This window comes from Copadichromis virginalis, linkage group LG13, assembly GCF_057382275.1.
Source record: "Copadichromis virginalis isolate Kocher_CV1m ecotype Utaka linkage group LG13, C_Virginalis_male_GT1.1, whole genome shotgun sequence".
Taxonomy (NCBI): Eukaryota; Metazoa; Chordata; class Actinopteri; order Cichliformes; family Cichlidae; genus Copadichromis; species Copadichromis virginalis.
In genome coordinates, this window is record NC_140630.1 from 30,931,231 (window position 1) to 30,955,997 (window position 24,767).

A 24,767-nucleotide genomic window follows, 5' to 3' on the forward strand; every position below is an offset into this window, starting at 1 on the left:
GAATTTTCAGAAATGTGAAATATTCTGAAACCTCTTTGTCAACATCATCATCCGAAGCCCCTCTCTCTTCCAAAATCAATTGGATGGCCCTCGCAGCAGATAATATTTTGCCATCTTGATCAGTTGTGATAAGGAACCATATTGGCAAAGTCTTATTTATAGTATTATGCCCCTAATTTGCAGGTGGGACAGGGTATGAGAAAATAAAATTTGGATCCCTCAAGAAAGAGGGTAAAATGTGTGGGAATGTCAGAGCAGAGGGTGTTGATAGTTGAATTTTCAACAATGTTGCAACTTTGTGCGCGAGCAGGAGGGGAAGAAAACACTATCAGCAGCACCAGAAAGGAGGAAGACAGAGTGTAGGAACACAGGACCTACACTTTCAACACTTTTATTAGACCTGGGTCCAGTGGACCCGAATACCTTGTATGTAATGTAAATGCGTGGGGGGAGGTACAGTATGAGGTCATTGAAAATTAGTTTGGATTTATGTTCTTCACAGAAAATAAGCCAAAGCCAATGAATTTCAGGTTGAAAAAATAATTAATTGTTTAATTTTTCTTTTGAAAAAAACTGAAAACGGGTCTCACAGACCCGAACACCATACAAGGGTTAAGTCCCGTCTTCTCTTTTAATATTGTCTATACTGTTCTGGAATGCACTGCACAGAAATATACTTAGCTTACTCTCTGTGTGTGTCTTGCTAAAGTCACAACACACAGCAGGGCACAATTATTCATGATTCACGGTCAGTATTATGGGACACGCCACTGGATGGCTCTGTTTCCTTTGGGGTACCTCTGAGAGCGCAAAGGATGATGGGGATCTACAGGGACATTCATGGAAGTGCTAGCTTGCATTGGTGTAATGTAGGTGTGCAATGCCATTTTTTGCTGCGTGGTCTGTTTTAAACGCAAGATGGGTAACAGTTAAGGCAACTGACTTCGCTGTTCATCTCAGAAGGATTCTGTATTCTGTTTTCTGCTGGATTAATGCACTGTATGTGTTTCAGTTCACACTTGTATTATAATATCTCCGTGGGTAAGAGGGAAAATGTACCTTTGGTAACTGTTTAAATTTGGCTCTGTATTTTAGCAGGAGAAGCCACTACAGTTATTTTTGCATTGCTAAATTTGTTTTGTTTCTGGATGGGTTTATATCAGTCACAAATTGACGCTAGACATCTTTGAGTTCCAGACGCTGATAAAGTTGGGAAAATAACCTCCAGCAGCAGTGGGTTACCAGTGCACAAAGCTGTTGCTGGATAAGAACTGTCTGTAACGATTTTATTTCCTTATTTTTACAACCTTTTTATTTTCTTCTGAGAGCTTACTTTATCATTCAGATCAAAAGAACCCCAAAGATAATCTGTGTTCTGGGCTGGTTAATTGAGCCAGGCCACAGTTGTGACAATAATGTAGCTAGTAATCAAAGTTTCATTTATGTCATGGGCTGTGGCTTTTTGTCATTATTAATTTTATTTGATGCTTTCTGTACTTCAGTTAAGTCTATACCTCTTTTATTTTGGTCCTCTTTTGTCTCGTGTGCCTTGTTGTTGCTTTGACTTCCTTTGTTAGTGTTTTACTTTGTTTTAGCTGTGTTTTGTTACCTTGGTGTTTCCACCTTCCTTTATTACCTCGTTTGTGTGTATAGTCTTACCCTTTGCTCTTTGTCTAAGCTTCTATTACCAACCCCTGTAGTAGTTGGTGTTAACCCCTTGCAATATACGTCTTTTAGTTTGAATTCACGAGATACTGGCATCCATCCATCCATCCATCCATCCATCTTCATCCGCTTTGTCCGGGGCCGGGTCGCGGGGGCAGCAGCCTAAGCAAAGAGGCCCAGACCTCCCTCTCCCCAGCCACCTCCTCCAGCTTATCCGGGGGAATACCAAGGCGTTCCCAGGCCAGCCGAGAGATATAATCTCTCCAGCGTGTCCTGGGTCTGCCCCGGGGCCTCCTCCCGGTGGGACATGCCTGGAACACCTCACCCAGGAGGCGCCCAGGGGGCATCCTTGTCAGATGCCCGAACCACCTCAGCTGGCTCCTTTCGATGTGGAGCAGCAGCTGCTCTACTCTGAGCCCCTCCCGGATGGCCGAACTTCTCACGATATCTCTAAGGGAGAGGCCAGCCACCCTTCGGAGGAAGCTCATTTCTGCCGCTTGTATCCGCGATCTCGTTCTTTCGGTCACTACCCACAGCTCGTGGCCATAGGTGAGGGTAGGGACGTAGATCGACCGGTAAATTGAGAGCTTCGCTTTTACACTCAGCTCCCTCTTCACCACGACGGACCGGTGCAGCGTCCGCATTACTGCAGCTGCAGCCCCAATCCGTCTGTCGATCTCCGGCTCCCTTCTCCCATCACTCGCGAACAAGACCCCGAGATACTTGAACTCCTCCACTTGGGGCAGGAACTCATCCCCGACCCGGAGTGGGCACTCCACCCTTTTCCGGCTGAGAACCATGGCCTCAGATTTGGAGGTGCTGATCCTCATTCCCGCTGCTTCACACTCGGCTGCGAACCGTTCCAGTGCGAGCTGGAGGCCCTCACCCGATGAAGCCAACAGAACCACATCATCTGCAAAAATCAGAGATGAGATTCTGAGGCCACCAAAGCGAAAGCCCTCCGCCACTTGGCTGCGCCTAGAAATCCTGTCCATAAAAATTATGAACAGAACCGGAGACAAAGAGCAGCCCTGGCGGAGCCCATCACCCACCGGGAACGAGTCCGACTTATTGCCGGCAATGCGAACCAAGCTCTTGCAACGGTTGTATAGGGATCGAATGGCCCGTAGCAATGGGCCAGACACCCCATATTCCCGCAACACCTCCCACAGGACACCCCGAGGGACACGGTCGAATGCCTTCTCCAAGTCCACAAAACACATGTAGACTGGTTGGGCAAACTCCCATGCACCCTCAAGTATCCTGGAGAGGATAAAGAGCTGGTCCAGTGTTCCGCGACCAGGACGAAAACCGCATTGTTCCTCCTGTATCCGAGGTTCGACTAACGGACGAACTCTCCTTTCCAGCACCCTGGCATAGACTTTCCCAGGGAGGCTGAGGAGTGTGATCCCCCTGTAGTTGGAACACACCCTCCGGTCCCCTTTCTTAAAGATGGGGACCACCACCCCGGTCTGCCAGTCCACAGGTACTGCCCCTGATCTCCACGCAACATTGCAGAGGCGTGTCAACCAGGACAGCCCTACAACGTCCAGAGCCTTCAGGAACTCGGGGCGGACCTCATCAACACCAGGGGCTCTGCCACCAAGGAGTTGTTTAACTGCCTCAGTGACCTCGCCCCCGGAAATTGGCGGGTCATCCCCAGACTCTGCTTCCTCCTCGGAAGACGTGTCAGTGGGATTAAGGAGGTCCTCGAAGTATTCCTTCCACCGCCTGACAATTTTCTCAGTCGACGTCAGCAGCGCTCCGCCAGCACTATACACAGTGCAGGTAGAGCACCACTTTCCCCTCCTGAGACGTCTGACGGTTTGCCAGAATCTCTTCGAGGCAGTCCGAAAGTCTTTTTCCATGGCCTCTCTGAACTCCTCCCACACCCGAGTTTTTGCTTCAGCCAATGCCCGAGCCGCATTCCGCTTGGCCTGTCGATACCTGTCGGCTGCCTCCGGAGTCCCACAGGCTAACCAATCCCGATAGGACTCCTTCTTCAGCCTAGTGGCTCCCTTCACCTCTGGTGTCCACCATTTGGTTCGGGGATTACCACCACGGCAGGCACCAACCACCTTGCGGCCGCAGCTCAATGCAGCAGCTTCGGCAATGGAGACGCTGAACATGGTCCATTCGGACTCAATGTCCCCAGTCTCCCTCGGAATGCTGTTGAAGCTCTGCCGGAGGTGTGCGTTGAAGATCTCGCGGACTGGGGCCTCTGCTAGACATTCCCAGCACACCCTCACTACGCGTTTAGGTGCACCAGGTCTGTCCAGCGTCTTCCCCCGCCACCTGATCCAACTCACCACCAGGTGGTGATCAGTTGACAGCTCAGCCCCTCTCTTTACCTGAGTGTCCAGAACATATGGTCGCAGATCTGCTGATACGATTACAAAATCGATCATCGACCTACGGCCTAGAGCGTCCTGGTGCCATGTGCACTTATGGACACTCTTATGTTCGAACAGGGTGTTCGTTATGGCCAAACTGTGATTAGCACAGAAGTCCAATAACAGAGCACCGCTCGGGTTCAGATCAGGGAGGCCGTTCCTCCCAATCACGCCCCTCCAGGTCTCGCTGTCGTTACCCACGTGAGCATTGAAGTCTCCCAGCAGGACAACAGAGTCTCCAGGTGGAGCACCCTCCAGCACCCCCCCCCCCCCCCCCCCCCCCCCCAGGGACTCTAAGAAGGCTGGGTACTCTGAACTGCCACTCGGCGCATAAGCGCAGATGACAGTCAGGACCCATTCCCCGACCCTAAGGCGCAGGGAACAAACCCTCTCGTCCACCGGGAAAAACCCCAACGTACCGGCAGCAAGCCGAGGGGATATTAGGATACCCACCCCAGCCCGCCGCCTCTCACCAGGGGCAACTCCAGACTGAGACAGAGTCCAGCCCCTCTCCAGGAGACTGGTTCCAGAGCCCAAGCCATGTGTAGAGGTGAGCCCGACTATATCTAGCCGGTACCTCTCAACCTCACGCACTAACTCAGGCTCCTTCCCCACCAGAGAGGTGACATTCCATGTCCCTATTGCCAGTCTTGGCAGCCGGGGGTCAGTCCGCCAGGGCCTCCGCTCCTGGCCGCCACCCGGCACACAATGCACCCGACCCCTATGGCGCCTCCTGCGGGTGGTGGGCCTGTGGGAGGATGGGCCCATGTCTCCTCTTCGGGCTGTGCCCGGCCGGGCCCCATGGACTAAGGCCCGGCCACCAGACGCTCGCCCTCGGGCACCCTCCCCGGGCCTGGCTCCAGGGCGAGGCCCCTTTCCCGGGCAGGGTAAACTGTTCCCTCGGTGTCCTTTTCATAAGGGTCTTATGAATCGCTCTTTGTCTGGTCCCTCACCCTACTGAGATACTGGCATATACACAGCAAAATCTCCAGTGTTAAATTAACACTGGAGAGTGTCTATATCGGTCCACACCTCTGAGTGTTAAATACAACACTGTTGAGTGTTAAATTAATACTTTTGAAAGTGTTATATGTTTAAAAGTAAGCTAGTCAGTTTTGAAGATTAACAATGGCTAACACTGAGCAGTGCTGATTTTCTAACACTGGAATATTTCTAACATTTTGAGTTATTTTCCAGTGTTAGAAAAAAAAAACCCCAACTGGTTGCCAGTCACCACATGCAACCAGTTGGGGAATGCCCACTTTTCCTTAGCCATTGGTAGTTTCCAGATTGTTGCCAACTTGTGTGTAGGCCTGTGTGAATGGTGCTGTCTTTGCAGGCAAGAGAGAAGGGAGTCCAGCACGTTCTGCTACTATATGTATTATGCCATCATAAAGAAGACCTTTGATTTAATAATCAGGCACCCTTGCTGTCCCCGTCAATATAGCTGTGATATTAGATTAAAGATATTTTGTAAGTCTGGTGCTGCTACATAGTGTTTGTCCACTTTCTGTATTCTCATTGCCAGCTTAGCTGGTGAATATCAGAGTAGTGGTCACTGTTTTATCAGCATTTCTGAATCTCTTGTTCCTGTGAGCTAGTATCCAGTTCCTATGTGTGTAGTCTACATTTTGCATTTTCAAGATGATTATTATTTCATACAAACAAATATTTTATAACAACACACAACTATTAACTAATGTACATTTTACGCCATATGTCACGATATGTTATACAAATCCTTTTGACACAAATACTCATGGTTCTACCCTTAGGGTTATTCTATGATTACAATTTCATTGTACAATGAAATTGTAATCCATACAACGCCTGTCATAGGAAACATCCTCACATGTTTATATAATTTCTGGCCAAGAAATTTTTGTTTGTTGCCTGATGTTCATGTTTCTTCAGATATGGTAGAAACCCAGTTAGCAAACTAGTATCTTTTGGTCTGAAGGAGGCATTTGATGTCCAGTCCTTTTTCTGATTATTCAGAATATATTTAATATAGAAATAAGATACATTATTGAAGGATATCTGAGGCTAAATGATCATTGTTGTCAGCACTAACAACACATATTGTCATACATAATGTAAAAATACAAGCATCATGTAAAGGAACACACTTTATATTGCATGGGATGAAAGAGCTTGAATAAGAAGTCCGTTAGCGTCAACATTTACGTCTTAATTTTCTGTTGAGATCACTCAGCAGAAGTTATAAATAAAAGAAAGAATATTTTAGGTAATATTACTCATCAGCAAGGACATAAGCTGCACAACAAAGCCTCTTGGTAGCAGGTGCGAATACGTGTGTCTGTGGAGAGCGTTTCACAGGGTGAAAGAGAAAATGTGTGTGTTGCTGTCTGCATAATATGCTTGAGTGTGTTTATTTGTACACTGTGTGCATAGATGTCCATGAGACGGATGTGCGTGTGAGCGTGCAGCTCCCAGCGCCCGGCGGTGGTGGCCCGTTATTGAGCCTTTGAGAGGCAAAGAGGCTGATAAATTCAAACTCTTTGTGTAATTGTCTTTCGCATCTGAATACAAATCCCCACTGCTTATGATTCATCATATTTATTTTTTTATTTCCTCCGGCAACATCTTTTATTAGTTGTGCACTCAGCGGCGAGATTTAATTTCTGCAGGAGGGGACAACAGCGTCGGCTTGATGATTATTATTGAGAATGTGATACTACAGAGGCTGAAATAAAATCTATAGTGCATTAAAGTGACAGATTAGGAGGGGCGGAGGGTTCATTTACAAGTGTTAAGACATCAGTGGCTAATGCCCTGCAACGCCAAATAGCAATCCACCCTGGTCATTGCTTTGCAGGAGTGTGTTTGAGGAGAACAGCATGAGAGAGTGTATGAAGGGTGTGGGTGCATGCACGCGTGCGTGTGGGTGTGCGTCTGTGTGTCTGCTTGCAGAAGGAGTGAGTGTGTATGTTATGCTCAACAGGGAGCCTCTAGTGGAGATATCTGAGCATTGCTTGAAGGAAGGGAGACTGTGCAAGTCACAGAGAGATAAGAGCTGGCCCAAGATCTTAAAATTACTCAACAACATCAAACAGTGGAAATATATCCCCTGCTGCCTAAATACTCGGCTTGTTTTAAGGAAAACATGCTGTTGTGGAATATCAATGACATGATGAGCTTTGGTTGTGTTTTTTTGTTTTTTGTTTTTTTTTGGGGGGGGGGGGGGGGGGGGGGTGGGTTCGAGTAACATTTACACATAAGGAGAGTTGACAAATACCAGCAAGGTTTTTAACTATTGTAACTTGGTCCCCAATGATGATTATTGTTGAACATTACAAAACTATAGCAACCACTCAATTTCCTTTATGTCTAAAAACTACCATTCAATCTGGAAAAAAAAAACAATGCATCACAATTACTTGCTCTAGTCAGACTGTTTATATGTATTTGTAGTTTTTTGTTTGTTTGTGTTATATGTTTGCAAGTCACAGTGGTGTGCAGATGACCATATCCATCTCTTTGGATGATGATGCAAAATGTTAAAAACGTCAAACAATGGCAAAGTGTTTTTTCAAACATCACATTGGATGAATAAAGAAAATGACAGAGAAAGGAGGACAGATGGAGCAAAGTTCGTGAATCAGGAAATAAGGGCAGCTGTGAAGAGGAGTGGAATGAGACAGATGAGATGCCTGTGGAGATGTCTAGGAGAGAGGGCAGTGGACTTTTTCACCACTATTTTGAGCTCAGGTGGGAGTATTCATAGACTTATAATGTTTGCAGACAACACTGTAATCTATAGTGGGAGTAGAGAGCATGGATGTGTTTGTGGATGGTAGTCTGGGAAGGTGGAGGGATGCACTAGAGAGAAGAGGAATGAAAGTCAGTACATTTATGTGATTGAGAGGGAGACAGGTGGAAAGGCAAATATGTAAGGAGTAGAGAGATTTAATAAAATTTTGTAGAATGGATTGAAAATCAGTACAACAGAGAGACTGCTCAGGTTGAGCCATCTGGAGACAAAGTTAGAGAGGGAAGACCTGTTCAGAGGAGGGGTAGTGGATATACTGGACAAAGGATGGTAAAGATGGAGCTGTCAGGAGCAAAAGAGGAAGACTTCAGAGGAAGTTTGTGGATGTTTTTGAAGGAGTACATGCACAGGATGAGATGGAGGTGATCCCTAAAGTGGGCAACCGAAAGACGAAGAACAACATCACAATGAGTTCACAGTACTCAAATGAATTCGACCATCACCAGATCTCAATCCAATAGAGCAGCATGCTATCATATGTCCAACCCTTATTAGACAGCATGCCATCTGCAATCGTCCACTTATATATGCAAATGTATCAAAGTTTAAATCCACCCAAATTAACTGGGCTCTGAAACCTTTTTCAGACAAAGTTGGTTTGTTAATTGTTATACTCTGAGAGACTGCTAGAAAAAAAAGTACAAAACACCCAGTAAGCAAATACAATCTATTGCTGAGACTGAGTATAAGAGGACTGATGTGGACAGAGGTGGCTGGAAAAAATGCTGTGTTTCACTTTTAGCAGCACTGGCTGTCCCAGCTTTTGGCTCTGTCAGTGTGGACAGCCGTGCCAAAACAATCCGGAAACTGTTCCAAAGCTCAGCACTTCTCTACACAGGTAGTACTTACGTTATCAGAGTGACATCACAACAACTATCACTGCACCTTCATTCAAATGTTGCTGAGATTTAACAGAAATTTACAAAAATTTTTGAGCATACACAATAAATGATCACAGTTTAAACACTAATTTTAAGATTACTGAAACAGGTTGAACCCTATTCCCATGTTTAAATGTGGATTTTTTTTTTACCCCAACAGTCTTTGAAGACAAATTAAGTGACTTTTCATTTTCTTAATTGCACCAGAAAGTCTTTTGTGATAAAACCAAAGCAAATGAAACCAAAACTAACTACCTCCATGCCAGGATAGCATGGACAATGGATACTTTGGACTCCTTGATAACTTTTACCACTTCTGGCATTTTTTTTTATGTCATTTACTGAAATTAGTAGCACAGTAACTGTTGCCTTTATGAAGAGTGACCTGCTGACATCTTTCTGAGACTTCTTTTACTTCTAAATGGAAGATAGAACTATCATCATTTCTACAAAAAAGAAAGAAAAATGTCACTGCAATTCATTCTCAAACATTGGTGTTTGAAGCTGGTTGAGAATGATGACAATGGACAGTCGTGAACCATCTGCATGCGCATCCTCAGTAAATGACTGAATAACAATGGAGACACAAGAAGAGGAAGATGAAATTAGCTCTAATGATATAATGGCTGCTCTCTTTAGAGCTGACATGTTGAGTCACTCTGCGACCGGTCAAGTCGCATCGATTTTCATCAGGGGTAGAAACCTGATCTACACTCGGTCCTCTTTAACCAACTTGTCTCTCTCTCAGATGCCCCCAGATATTTATGTCTACTGTCTGATTCTGCCAAGCGGGGGCTTAATCAGATCCAGAATGAACACCATCAGTATTCAAGCCAGCTGCTGGGAAGAAAAAAGAGATAAAGTGAGCTAAGACACTGAGCAGGAGAGTAGACGAGGACCGAGCGACAAAAAACATGGAGGGCAGAGGCACATGATAAAGCCACAACAGAATGTGTTAGAGCACTGATGAGGGATGAAAAGCCACATGACTTCAAATGGTTTCTGAAAGTGAAAGAAGGTTTTGAAAGAAGTGTATTGTGTCACTAAAAACATTTCTTTGAGTGTCTGGTTACCTGCCGAGGCTTCATCTCTCAAGAAAAAACCAAAAGAAGGGAAAGGGGCAGCTTACCTGGGTCCAGTTACACTAATTACTATTTATTCATCTTAGTTGTTAAGGCCACTTTAAGTGCACATATGATCGTGGATGCTGCCCAGCGTTATGGAGTGTTTCGCTAATAGAATCATTTAAAATCATTTTTTAGGATAAATATCACATTAAATTTGAAATATACACACATAAGAAAGACTTCCAAATATGATCTCAGATTTTAGTCCCTAAAGTGTGTTCTTTTCTAAATCAGATGCTTTAAAATAAAAAAAAACAACTTTGCAGCACAAACAGAGCTCTGACTACCAACAAGGAGTCTTCAGGTGACTAGGGATGGGTATTGATAAGATTTTCATGATTCAGATTCCATTTTCGATTCTGTTTAACGATTCGATTCTTTATCGATTCTCTTATCGATGCTTTTTTTTAAAAAGGAGAACACTAAGGTCGATTAGCTTAGAACTTTGTTTTATATCTTCTCTTTGAACAAGATAGAAATTTAGGAGTAGCATGGCCTTACAAACCCAACAGTGAGATCTTAAGCGATCCACAGCCTACGGCTCTTCAATGGGGTGTCACAGGGTCCCCGGGGAAAAAAATTGTAAATGTAAAATAATAAAATAAATATTCTTCTGTAGCAATAACAAAGTATAACCTAAATTATTCTGTAGCAATTACACAAGAATATCCAGTAATGTCTCTGCCTACAATTAAACACATTCACTTACCGAAAATCGAGGGCATCTGCTGTGGCAAATGGGTGCAAGACTTTTACCACAAACTTAGTCACTGCTCGGTGACATTCGTCTATCCTGGGCTGAAAGGAGACAATAACGATAGACTGCAGTGAGAACTGCCAGCATCTGAGCCAGCCAGACTCTGTCTGCCTCATCATGGTCACCTAAATGCACAGTAATGGCAGGTTTTGTAATAAGGCAGATCGCGCAAACATAATATGCACTGTTAGTTGATTATTTACCTGCCGCATTAACGGGAGAGGACGTGCAAACGTTACCGCTGCTGCTGGGTTGAGATTCACGAGTCCGGAGCGGAATTAAAAACACGATATTCATCGCGTGTTTTGTGAGCAAATGCTTTTGCATATTCGTAGTGTTTCCTCCCTTAAATGAAATATCTACTTTGCAAGTATTGCAAGTTGCCCTGTTATCATCCGTTCTCGTAAAGTATAACCAAACTTTTTAGCGTTTGATCCGCCAAGTAAATGACGCTCCGCAACGTGGTGACGTAATTCGGGGCGACTGGAGTCCATAAGGGAATCGTTTGCAAAAATGGCAAACAATTCCAAGGAATTGAAACAGTGGGAACAGGTTCTCAACAAGAACCGGTTTTCGATACCCATCCCTACAGGTGACACAATAAAAGTCAGTCAGTGTGTTTTTCTCTTCTACATTTGGCACATGTCAAATCCTAGAGACAAAGGTCAGAATCCTAATAACTAACAAGCTGAATTTCACTTACCTACCAATAAGATGTGTGCAGACAAATTTTCCTCCACCATGTGATATCTTCCTGTGCAACTAAAAAAAACATTCAAACTGTCAAGGTATCACTTTTAACATGTTTGAAAATTAGAGGACATGAACTTCCTGCTTCAGCCCTTTCTCTCATTTTCCCCCTTCACCGCGACCGATCGGCTGCCACCCGATCTGCAGTCATCTGCAGTGTAATTGTGCGATCTGATTGGGATTTCTTTACCATGTTTCACTGTGCTGCACTCTCCCAGTGAACCTTCACTGATCCGTATCAAATCTGCAGGTCAGCTGAGCTCTCAGAGATCTCCCCTGCCTTAAAGTTATGTTACACAAATGTGCTGGATACATATTTCAGTTAATTAGATGTACACAGGATTGGTGTAGGTACAAGAGTGGAGATGGGGCTACAAAACATTTATCACAGGGCTACTTCCATCAGTGCATATTGGGATTACAAATATTGGTATGCTTTACATCTAATTTTCCATCTCTTCCTGCCCAAAACCACACACACGGCAGAGCAGTGTTACAGGCAGAGTGAGCTTCTATTATGTGGAGCCCACGGTGCATTAACAGCAGCAGCAGGCGTCGGCTCTCACATCTGATCACACTAAATCAGACAAATGTGGACGAGAGGTGAAGGGAGAGAGGGGAGGGAGGGGGGAGGTGGTGGAGGGGTGGTCTGGAGGGATCTGCGAGGGATGAGCTGACTGTCAATGTCTAAGCGTGACACGTACGCCCGTTGCAGGAACCAAACAAAAGTAGCAAAACTCGTGAGACACACACAAAAACACACGCGACGCAAACTCTGTTGCTAGACATCAACACCAAGTTCACATGTCACATGCCAGGGGCGTCTGCTTAGCATATTGCAGTCAACACCTCATCTCAATTACTTCTAGCGGGTAAATATATAAATAAAAGGAGAGCCGACATAATCAGAAATCAGTATGTGAGCCCCCGCCGTCCCCGAAGACCTAAGCTCCTCAGATCTTCTTTGTCATTTCTGGGGCTGGGAAACCAGTGGGCCTGTGGAGGTCACAGAGCTCAGGCCTCATCAGCAGGGCTAATTTGATTGTGGCGGAACAATGGCTGGCGTAGCTGAGCCTGGCACTGGCCTGCTGACGAGGTGCATATTAATGCGTCGTGGATGCTGGGGCAGCTTTGCCCTGCACAGGAAGGGCATACTAAGGGTACTGAGGACTCGGGGCATTAAATACTCCTGCCAACGCTGCTGCAAGGGTTCAATTCTGTGTTTTGTTTACTTGGGAAAAAAACAAATTTCTGTTTTACTTACTTGTAAAACGAATTTTATTTTAACAATGTCTTAATCAAGGGTTAAAGCTAGCCAGAATGATCATGAACAGTGTTCTAGCCATTTACCCCCTGATCCCTGTCATGCAAATTAAGCGGGGCAGCCATTAAAGGACTTGTTTTTGCAAAGGTGCAAGGTAATTTCAAATATGTCTGTGAAGGTTCTCAGTCATCCAGGGCATCGTAGTCAAAGGAGCTTGCAAAGAAAAGCGTCTGGACTTCTTTAAGTTACTTGAAGACATTTCAGAACTAAAGAAGCTTCCCGGATGAGAGGTGAAACGTCTTCAAGTAACTTAAAGAAGTCCAGACGCTTTTCTTTGTAATTTCAAATACATTTCCAGCATGGCTCATTACAGGTTGCCGGCACTAAAGCTTTTGGCATGTGACACACACTCCTTCACTGTTGCATTCTTTTGCTGATCAAAAGAATCTTGGGACAAACAAGTGTTGCTATCCCATCGATAAAAACATTTAGTCAAAACACAAAATTGAGTTTCCATGCTTGAGTCTGGTTTGACAAAAAAGTAACAGAAGCAAAACTTGTGGTTGTTTCTTCCAGCTGTTTAACTTTATTAAATACCATCAGTTCACAGAAGCCATATGCAAGTCTTTATAGTGACAGGGTTGCATCTATTTACACATTGCAGCTGAGGCTCTTCTAGTTATCTGATTATCACAACTCATACAAAGCTGCCTACAGTTGGTCCATTATAAACCCATCTCGGCCCCAGCACATCCTTATCTCATTTCATTAATACCTGCTCTGTTGTGTACTGGGGGCCTTGCTGCCACTCTTCCCGACTCCTGGCTTTCTATGTAAACACAGGGAAGAGCAGAGATGTCCCAGACCAGAACTACATTAACATATATTTCCATCTGCAATCATTTATATCATCCTTTCAACCATTGTGGTTCTGACTGAACACAAGTATAATCTAAGATTCTACACATTTAGCTTTTAAAATGGACTGGCGAACAGATCGGTAAATATTACTGAGCGATTTCCAGCTTGTGCGAAGGTAAAGGAGCATTATTTACTTTAGCCTTTTTTTTGTTACAGTTTTTTTAGCTCTATTTGTGGGATGTGACTGTCATTTTGGCGTTGGTCATGGAGCCGGATGTATATAGTGGGTTTCTTTAAAAAGAGCATTGCAGCACAGTTCAGGCTTGCAAAGCTTCATCTGAACGATTCAAGACTTCTGGAATAATGTGCTTTGGACAAACAAGGCCACAGGACTTAGGCACCTTAAAGTCACTGAGTCAACCATGAATTCTTCTGTATACAAAAGTATTCTAGAGTCAGATGTGAGGCCATCTGTCTCACAGCTAAAGCCTTGCCAAAAGTTTGTCATACTACAGGACAGTGATTCCAGCTGTACAACCGAATGAATAAAAAAGAAAAGAAACAAGGTTCCAAAGTTCACACCTCATAATGATTGAACTAATGATGCAGGACCTTTAGCATGCACGAATTAAAAGGTAAGGTAACACAGTATTATGAAGAACAGTTGGCCAAAATTCACCCAAAACAAAGCAAGAGACTCAAAAAGTCATACAGAAAATGATTACTCCAAATTAATGCTGCTACAGCCAACTGAATCAGGAGGTGTACCACACAGAATTCACACTTCCCTCAAACTTAGGCAAAATCCAGGTTATTCCTAAGTGTATGTTTAGTAGTGGATAAAGCCTATAGTAAGGGCTGGATCAGGTGCAATGGGCCTAGGCTGCTACAGTCTTGTCATGATGCACTGAGTGTTCCTTCTTCATACACTTCTTTAATCTCTGTGTTTATACACCACTCTGGATTAAATCATTAGTTATTGTTATTTAGCTCATTATTTCGTTATTATTAATCTCTGACTCTACTACACAGGGTTTGTTGGTCCTGTCTTCCTCCCCTCACCCCCAACCAGTCAAGGCAGATGGTTGCCCCTCCCTGAGCCTGGTTCTCCTGGTTTTCTTCCTGTTAAAAGGAAGTTTTTCCTTCTCACTGCTGCCAAATGCTTGTTCCTAGGTGGGTTGTCCAATTGTTGGAGTATTCTGTCTATTACTGTAGGGTCTTTACCTTATAACATTAAGCACCTTGAGGTAACTATTGTTGTGATTTGGCGCTATACAAATAAAATGGAATTGATCCAAACTGAATAATTTCTATTGTTAGCAAGAAACCAAAAAGACAACACATAAATAAAACAGGTTGCAAACTACCAGAGGGTTCTTTAAAGGGAATCACATTACTGCCGATGCTGCATTTAACTTATATTAGTCCAATTAAATAAACTCCAAAAGCGCAATTAACTGTGCTCACTGTCCACCACATCCATCGGTGGGCAGGCATGAACAAAACCCAGCACTGCATGTTCTCCTGAGATGTGAGCATACTAATGGCTAGTGTAGCTTAGCATAACCCCTTAGTCCCACACTGAGGCATACTAATGTCGTCGAAGCCAATCGCGTCCCTGCCTCACTAAAGAGCATACTAATTACCAAGGCTGCCCTTCTTTGTGACCTTGGCAGGTCACTTAGCAGTGTGATCAGTCCCTGACTCCTAATAAAGACACTTTAACAGGGTGAGCCACGAAGGCAGAGAGCTTTTTTACTCCATGCTCTCCCTCACTCACTTTCAATTCAGTTTAATGGTGCGGTTTTAGTTTGAGAGCAGCATGGTATAAGGTGGTGAAAAAACCAAGCCATTTAATTTAGCAAAACGAACACTAGTAGAAAAGAACCAAATGATTTCTAATTCATAGCCAAAAACTTGATTCTCTGCATTCATTTTGACACATCATTCCATGATAACCACAGGTGTAATTAATGTCATTATTAAAGCCCTGGTACATCCTTGGTACAATGGAATCGCTAAAAACACCATAACTGATTGTATTGATTACACCTGTGTTTACTCTGCGAAGATCTGTTCAAATTGCCAAAGAGTCTACTTTTTTAACCTTTCATTAACTTTAAACCCTGCTTTGTATAGAAACTAATGGTGTACCAAAATACCCATGAACACATAAACATTTGCTGAAGTATTTCTAGAAAATCGAAAATCAAATCAAAAAAATTTGCTTTAAATTCATAAAGAGCTGTGAAAAGGGATTCTCTGGTCAAATTCATCATCCAGTCATCAATTATGGAAGTTGTCCAGGTCCTTAAGCAGTTGAAAAAGCCCCAGATCATCACTCTACCACCACTATGTTGGACTGTTGATATGTTAGTTTAATGAAATGTTATGTTAGTTCTATGGCAGATGGGTACAAAAAGTTCCAACTTTGGTCTCATCAGTTGACAGAACATTTTCCCAAAAGTCTTGGCGATCACCGAGATGTTTTGGGGCAACAGTAAGATGAGCTTTTTCTCTCAGAATCAGAATCAGAAGACTTTATTTATCCCCAAGGGGCAATTAACAAACAACAGAGCAGCATAACGAAGATGAGGACAATAAGAACAGGCAATAAGAGTGAAATAATAAATACACAGAATATACAGTATATACAGTTTTGTTATTCTTGAATTATGAACACTAATATAACTGAGGCACAGAAGAATTGGAGAATTGGCCTTTGATCAGTGGTCTTTGATCAGTGGTCTTTGATCAGTGGGTTTTGGTCAGTGGTTGTTGATCAATGGTCATGAGAATTTGCATAACTAAGATTAAGGAACTGACCTCCCAGCCCATTGTTCCTTCAGTGGGCTGGTTTCAGTCATTATGTAAATGTACTGTTTATAAGATTGGGGAAACCTGCAGTCAGCTGAGACTGAAGAAGTCACTTGGATGGGTGACGAAACGTTTCTCCCACAAAACGCTACGTCCAGATGAACAGAATCAACTTTTTGGAGAAGAATTGGAGTTGTTTAGATGTTGCGGGCTCTTTTGTGACCTCCTGGATGAGTTATCAGTGCATTCTTGGAGTAATTTTGGTAGCCCAGTGACTTCTAGGTTTCTTCATTCGGTAGTAATGGCTCTCACCTTGGTTCACTGAAAGCCTTGAAAATGGCTTCTAGACCGACACGCGTTAATAACTTTGTTTCTCGGCCGTTTCTTTAGATTTTAACCCAATGCTCTGTGGGTTTTTTTTTTTTTTTGTCGTTGTTGTTTTTAGATCTTTTACCCAACTTCACTTTTTTTTAGAAAGCTTCTATTTAAGTAATTTCTTGATCCAACAGGTCTGGCAACAAGCAGGTCCAATTTATCTATGATTTAATTACTTCAAATTAAATTACTTTTTCACACGAGTTCACACGAGGTTGGGATATGTTTTTCCCTTTAAGAACTGAATCATTATTTAAGAACTGCATTTTGTATTTTACTTGTGTTGTCTTTGTGAACTATTAAACATTGTTTGATGATCTGAAACATGGAAATGTGATAAATGTGCAAAAAAAAATCAGGAAGGAGGTAAATACTTTTCCATACTGCTGTATGTAAGAACTACAAAATGTTTTGTAGTTCTTTTCTTTAAGATGTACTGTACATTTGTGATGAAAGTGATGAAAGTATTCATTTTAAATAGGTGTGAAGTTAGATGTGCACTTGAATGATCTCATATGCTATTCATGGGCAGAAACACCTGGCTGACTTCTTACAATTGATGGAAAGACACCAGTAGCTCAGAAATATTACTCTTCACAGTGGCAGCGAACAGAAGAGGAGTGCACATGACAAACCTTAAGGCAGATGGGCTAAAGCAGCCGAAGACCACTCCTGTCAGTCAAGAAGAAAAGTCTGACTTTGCAAAGGGCTCAAGCTCACCAAAACTGGACAGTTGATGGCTGGTCTGACGGACTGCCATTTCCGCTGAGACTGGAGGGGCAGAAACTGGTGTCAGTGTTAATAATGTGGGTAGCTTTCTAAGGTGGTGGTGTGGAAAAGATTTTTTACTTGGAAAAATTTGGGACTCTTGGTGTATTTGGCTCTACATCTGCAGTTTTTTATGTGCTTCATGCAGGTCTAGTTTAGCCACATCACTTTAGTCTCAGGTCTACTTCATACAGGCCCTCATCAAGCCCAGGTCATGACATCTGGCCCTTGTCTGGCATACAGATCACTGGTTTGTGCCACTGCGTATCGTTACTAACTATCAGAATCAGAATCAGAAAGGGTTTTATTGCCAAATGTTGAGCAGGTTTACAACATTAGGAAATTGCTGCGGTGCTTCAGTGCAAACATACTGTCATAAATTACGTTTAAATAGACATGAAAATAAAAATAAGAATAAGAATTAAAAGTGCCACGTAGAAAGATATATACATGAGTGCAGGTGGTGATCAGTGCCAAAACATGGAATGATGCAGTGAACACAGCGTAGGGTCATGTGTTAGTGGTGGGGACAGTCGTACGTTTATTGTTCATGTGTCCAACAGCAGAGGGGAAGAAACTGTTCTTATGGCGAGAGGTTCTGGTGCGAATGGACCGGAGCCTCCTGCCTGAGGGGAGCAGGTCAAACAGACTGTATCCAGGGTGAGAAGGGTCAGCTGAGATCCGAGCTGCACGCCGCAGTGTCCTGGAGGTGTACAGGTCCTGCAAAGATGGGAGTCTACAGCCAATCACCTTCTCAGCAGAGCGCACAACACGCTGCAGTCTCTGTTTGTCCCTGATAGTGGCTCCAGCGTACCACACGGTGATGGAGGAGGTGAGGATGGACTCGATGATTGCGGTGTAGAATTGCATCATCGTCCGTGTTGGCAGGTTGAATTTCTTCAGCTGCCTCAGGAAGTACATCCTCTGCTGGGCTTTCTTGATGACGGAGGTGATGGTGGGCTCCCACTTCAGGTCCTGAGTGATGGTGGTACCCAGGAAGCGGAATGAGTCCACAGAGGTGATGGGGGTGTCAGTCAGGATGATGGGGGGGAGTGGGGCTGTGTGCTTCCTGAAGTCCACAATAATCTCCACTGTCTTCTGGGCATTCAGCACCAGGTTGTTGTGGCTGCACCAGGACACCAGACGTTCAACCTCCCTCCTGTAGGCAGACTCATCCCCGTCTGAGATGAGCCCAATAACGGTGGTGTCATCTGCAAACTTGATTAGCTTGACAGACTGGTGGGTGGAGGTGCAGCAGTTGGTGTACAGGGAGAAGAGCAGAGGAGAAAGAACACAGCCCTGAGGGGAGCCGGTGCTGATGGTCCGGGAGTCCGAGACATTCTTCCCCAGCCTCACATGCTGCTTCCTATGTAAATTCTCCCATGACTACATTGTATTTTAATGGCAGTATAAAGAATTAAAATGAAAAAATAAAAATAACAATTTCTGGAAAAGGAAAGGAAAGCCACCTTAATTGATGGTCTCTATTAATATTTTCCTTCAGTAGGCCTACGTTATATTTTGTTAATAATTCCAGAACAGAGTCTGCCATGTGTAGTGCAGACCGGGGCACTGGTATGAAAAATAGTCAAATGAGAGACAGAAAAGCTCCATAAGTTACAAAAAGAAATCGTATAATTAAACATGGTGAGAGCTATTAATAGCACCAGTATTCATAACATGAATAAAAATGTTTTTTTATTCATTATTAGAGCAGTACAACTACCTTATTTTATTTGCTATTAATATCAGTTTCTTTTGTGTTTGTGAATTAACTATATATTAAACTTGGATAAATTCAATTTTATTTATATAGCACCAAGCCAAAACAACAGCTGCCTCAAGGTGCTTTATATTGGGGCGCCTCTGTCAGTGCGCCCCAGGGTGGCTGTGGCTACAATGTAGCTGCCATCACCAGTGTGTGAATGTGTGCGTGAATGGGTGGATGACTGGATATGTAAAGCGCTTTGGGGTCCTTAGGGACTAGTAAAAGCGCTATATAAATACAGGCCATTTACCATTTTACCATTTGTAAGGTAAAAAACATACAATAGCTGACCAAAACAATCAGACAGCCCCCACTTGGCAACAGTGGGAAGGAAATACTTTTAACAGGAAGAAAGCTCTGGTAGATCCAGGCTCGGGGAGAGGCAGCTATCTGCTGTGACCAGCTGGTGGTGAGGGAAGACAGACAGATTTGCACATTTGCTTCAAGTTCTTTCTTTTGAAATCTCTCTGTGTGAAAAGGGCATTCACATAAACTGGGCATACACTTTAATAAAAGGTGTGGCTATGAGAGACCTGCAGAAATTATGTAATAGAATCGTGTCAACATAATACAAAATATTCCATGGGACGCACAAGTGTTCGTTAACTTGTGCAATGATTTTTGAAACAGTTCATGAGTAGGCAGCATAACTGCTAATAGGTTTTTTCTCTGCATGTGCATTGTGTTTTTTCCCCACTGTACTGTACATTTGTTGACTCACATCCTGTGTTTGATACTTTAAAAAGAAGCATCAAACATTTCCACATTTTCCTTCTCTCCTTCTACGTTCACACAGACACACAGTTTTCTGTCCCTCTGCCTTGATCCTTCTCCATTTCCATCTGTCCCTCTCTGTCTCTCTCCCCCACCCCTTCCATCCATCCTTCTCTCTAGTGGCGCTGGACACACAGGTAGTGAAGCAGCAGGCGGTGTGGTGCTGGATAATTACCTAGTGTTTGGAGCTCCACAGGAGCCTGGGCCATCCGGGGAGAGGAGGAGGGGGGACAGCGGCAAGCCTGGCTGTATTTATAATGCACTCCGCTAACAGTACACTCCAACACTTTGCCAGTGGAAATGCAGGCCCAAATAAATGGGCTTTTGTTGCCACCTGAAAAGGAAACGTAAGAAAATGCACTTTTCATCTGCCTCTTTACCCCTCATTTTTCATGCTGCTGACTCTCAGCCATACCCACCCCCCCACTCCTGCTGTTTCTCCCTTCATTTACCTGCAAATTCCGCCCCCAGACAGTTTTACACAAGACAATTTTACACAAGAAAACATAGTGTAGAGATGCTTATGACTGGGATTAAGTTTGTTTGTTTGTTTGCCTGAATGGTGCTGAGGCTTTGTGCACACCATGGGAAATATGATCCATAGCTGTCAAGAAAAGCAGATGAGGTGATGAACAAATACTCATAAAAATGCACACAAACACACACACACACACACACACACACACACACACACACACATCAGTCACATATCTGTGACTTCAGAGGACATTTAAATTCCTGGAGACAATGAAAAACTGAGTTATGCTATCAATACTTGCTTTTTGCTACCATAAAATACGTAACCATAATTTGACTGTGTGAATCTCAGGCTATATAAAAAGACCAACATAGCCATGACATTGCTACATGCCTTCTGAACGCCACATTTTTAACCTGCAAGATTTATAAAAGAACCAGCCTAAAGGTGCAAATAGAATTTTAGCTGCTTTCATGTTGGAGTTTTTTTAGCCCAAAACATCTCTCAAGGACAGGCAAAGTGCTGAGTTATCAGCTCAGGATATAGGATAGCTCCATAATTGGTGCAAAGACACAGATCAACAAAATACTACAATTTCAAAGCACAAACTTTAATGTTCTCACCAGTGTTGGTCAAGTTACTTGAAAAAAGTAATCAGTAACTAATTACTGATTACTTCCCCCAAAACTAATTCCGTTACTTTACTGATTACTTATTTTCAAAAGTAATTAGTTACTTAGTTACTTTTCAAAAACACGATTTACAACCTGAATAGGTGATAAAGCGAGAGATCTTTCAGCCCAATTCTACTTTTTCTGCATAATCCATCATACAAAATGTAATCAAATGGAAAAGTCTCTTTTTTTTTTAAACTTGTTTTATTAGTTGTAATCTTTTAACTTTATGCATCAAGCGAAAATTAAATTATATGGAACATTCTCTGACTGGAAGAAATTTATTTAACATTTAAACCTATTTTCTGCACATTCCAGCACATAAAATAAAATATTTTTTGTGTTTACACTCAGTCTTTCAAATAGATGCCAGTGAAACACAGCAGAAAATAAATAAAATCAATAACTCAGCAGTCCTGTTGCTCTATTTTCACCTGTATAGCAGGCGGATGTGTGCCCTGGTGCAGGTGTGCTGCAGCGGTCAGTGGAAGAATCCGCAAGTTTGTCTGTGAATTTCCCATCCCCAGGTAGCGCACTCGGTGCTTGCTCGGAAGTTAAGGCGGGTTTTCGCTGTACAAAGAAGTTTTCTTCACACGCAGTCAACAGCGGACACTAATGTTTTTGTCACTTTTTACAGAATCAAACTCAAAATAAGGTCAGTACTTCCACGCTTTAAACGCTGCACGCTCATGCTCTCTCCCGCACTCGATATATAATCCATTGTTGATCTGCACACAGCTGTTGCCACGAATGTCGCACTCGCTTACGTCATTGTCATGAGACACTCTCGCAAAAAAAATCACGGTTTTAGTAAGGCAGTAATGCAGCGTGCTTACGGGAACGTAACAGTAATCTAATTACCTTTTTTGCAATAGTAATCCCTTACTTTACTCGTTACTTGAAAAAAGTAATCGGATTACGCGTTACTGCCCACACTGTAAACCCCAACAGTCTACCTGACTTATAAAGTTTGTGGATATAACAATTAAAATTCCTCACAAAGTTGAAACAACTTAAAACTTTTCTGTTCGGTTAACGATTCAAACAGTTATAATTGTACATGGCTTAGAAGTTAAGAGTAAATACTGCTTTCTTAATTATGATTTTTGAGTAAATGTTTTTTTCCGAGCTCCGCATGTGGACGTCATGACGTCATGACGTCTTCTCTCTAACCTGAACGACGTTGACAGAAAATTCTGTTCAATATGGCTGCCCTTCTCGAGCGACTGGAGAGCACATTTGGAGAAACTTGTAAGTAAAACGGAACCTTCGTTATGTTTATTTTTTCCGTAAAAAAGCAAGTATATTAATATGTTGCAGCCAATAACTTGTTTTCGAATGCGCTGTTGTGTTAAAAAGCACAGACCCAGGTGGTGAATAGTTGTTCGCGGTTGTTCGCGCTCTTTTTCAAACATAGATTATGTCGTCAGTTTTACAGTTTTAACCGATTAAAACACAGTTTTACGAAGAATCCCACATAAAGAAAGGGTCTTAGTGATATTTTAACGACCCCTTGCCAACGCAAGAAAGTTGGCGTTTTTACAACAGCAGCCTCATTGTTCGGCAGGTTTTTTTTTTTTTTTCTTCTCATTAGCATCATTCAAAAGTGACTTAGCTAGCAGTGGCAACTTCTATCTAAAACAATTGAAATATAGCAAGGTGTTGTATATTTAGTGTGCTGATAAGGTTTTCAATATTTTTATTTTTTCTTCCAAGGCTGAAGGCCAAAGACAAAAAGACAGAAGAAAAAAAAATTCAGACTGCAATTAATTTCAGGTGGAGACAGTAAACACAGGTGAGTTGAAAGATCTATTGAAGAAACCATTCATTAAGTCCCTTAAGGTGAAGATTTCATATATTGATAATGATAAAATTAATACAAATTAAAAGTTTCACTGATAAACACACAATTTTTCCTTGCTTTGAACCCCATGTTCTATATAGATCACAGCTCTGATCTGGAGAACACTATTTTAAAATACTGTGTAGGGTTTTTGTCAAATGATTAAGAAACATACTCTCTGTCACAAGAGACAGAAAGGTTGTATCTTAAAAGAAAAGTCTCCAAAATTTAGTAGAGTCTGATGTCATGCAGTTTCATAAACATGTATTCTCCCCAAAGAATGACACCTGAAAACTTTGCGTTAAATGAACTTTTCTTTTCCCTTTTTAGGAGGCGCCTGATATCAACGTGAAACGCACTGCAGTACTTCGTGCCCTTCCTGTATACCTGCGGGAGGAGGACCCAGAATTCTTTTAGACATGTAATGTAAGTGTATTTTTGCATTACTTAAATTCTGCCAGTAAGATAAAATGCTATGGATTTTTTTTAAATACAACTTAATACCCTAGCAGCTACCAAATTGTACAAACAAAATACCCTCTCTGTAGAAAACCCACACACACACAGGTCAGGAGCAGGGCACAGGCGTATCACAGCACTATGGCTATGCTGCAGGTGGCCCAAAAACCAGGCTGAAGTCAAGATTTAGTTTCTTTTTGAGATAAAGTCATGAAATAAAAAATTACTTTTTTTTTTTAGAAAAATAATAAAAATACAAATTATGTAATGCAAGAAGCTAACACGTTAATGTACATTTTTCAAAAAAAGTAGAGTACCCTAACTCGTTACAAAGTAACCCACTACACTGCTGAATGTTTTGCTAGATTACAGGTCATGCTTGTCACATTCTCTCAAACCAACCTTACTTATTTAATTGGGGCGATCGTGGCTCAAGAGTTGGGAGTTCGCCTTGTAATCAGAAGGTTGCCGGTTCGAGCCCTGGCTCCGACAGTCTCGGTCGTTGTGCCCTTGGGCAAGACACTTCACCCGTTGCCTACTGGTGGTGGTCAGAGGGCCCGCTGGTGCCAGTGTCCGGCAGCCTCGCCCCTGTCAGTGCGCCCCAGGGTGGCTGTGGCTACAATGTAGCTGCCATCACCAGTGTGTGAATGGGTGTGAATGTCTGGATGACTGAATGTGTAAAGCGCTATACAAATACAGGCCATTTACCATTGATACTGTGTCTATTCCAGGCGGACGCATTGGATGAGTCGACCCTCATTGACACTCCAGTTGCCTTTCTCACAGTGGTTACCGACGGCGCTTCCCAGTCCAGTCCATTTTACTTCCTCAAGCATGGCTGTTTTGGTGAAAGGCGACTAGGTGATGCGTGATATTCCCAGATTTGCAAATGCATTTGCTTTATTGTTTGGCTTGATCTATGCTCTGCATTTAGACTACCCCAGGAAGCTGGTTCACACATTTGCCTTAGTCCAAAATATCTTCATGGGGCTTGATGACGGCAAACCCCTGAAACCCCTGCCTACATGCTCTTAAGGAATATAAGGCAATGTTTGTTAGGACACGCACTCTGTTACTGAGCACTTTGTTTGAAGCACTTTAAGCACTTTAAGTTTACTACAGGCTTTGGGTGGATTTAACTCCATCAGTTTACCTAATTTTCCTATACTTGACTGCCTTATCTGGTTATTTGGAAGCTGATCGTCTTTGTACCCATTTTAAAAAATTGTTTTTCATTTCTATTTAAAAAAAAGTGATTAGTATTTGACTTTTTGTTTTGCATTTTTGTGTATTTTGAGAAAGATGCAATTAGGACTGATG

The 24,767-nt window shown here is 42.9% G+C and overlaps 1 long non-coding RNA gene across 1 annotated transcript; it reads left to right on the forward strand.

The window, feature by feature from the left end:
* Window positions 1-22,082: 22,082 nt before the first annotated feature.
* Window positions 22,083-24,767, forward strand: LOC146695957 (uncharacterized). Its single transcript, XR_014923651.1, has 4 exons — window positions 22,083-22,396; window positions 22,862-22,940; window positions 23,319-23,414; window positions 24,179-24,767. It is a non-coding gene; the product is annotated as an uncharacterized LOC146695957 (long non-coding RNA).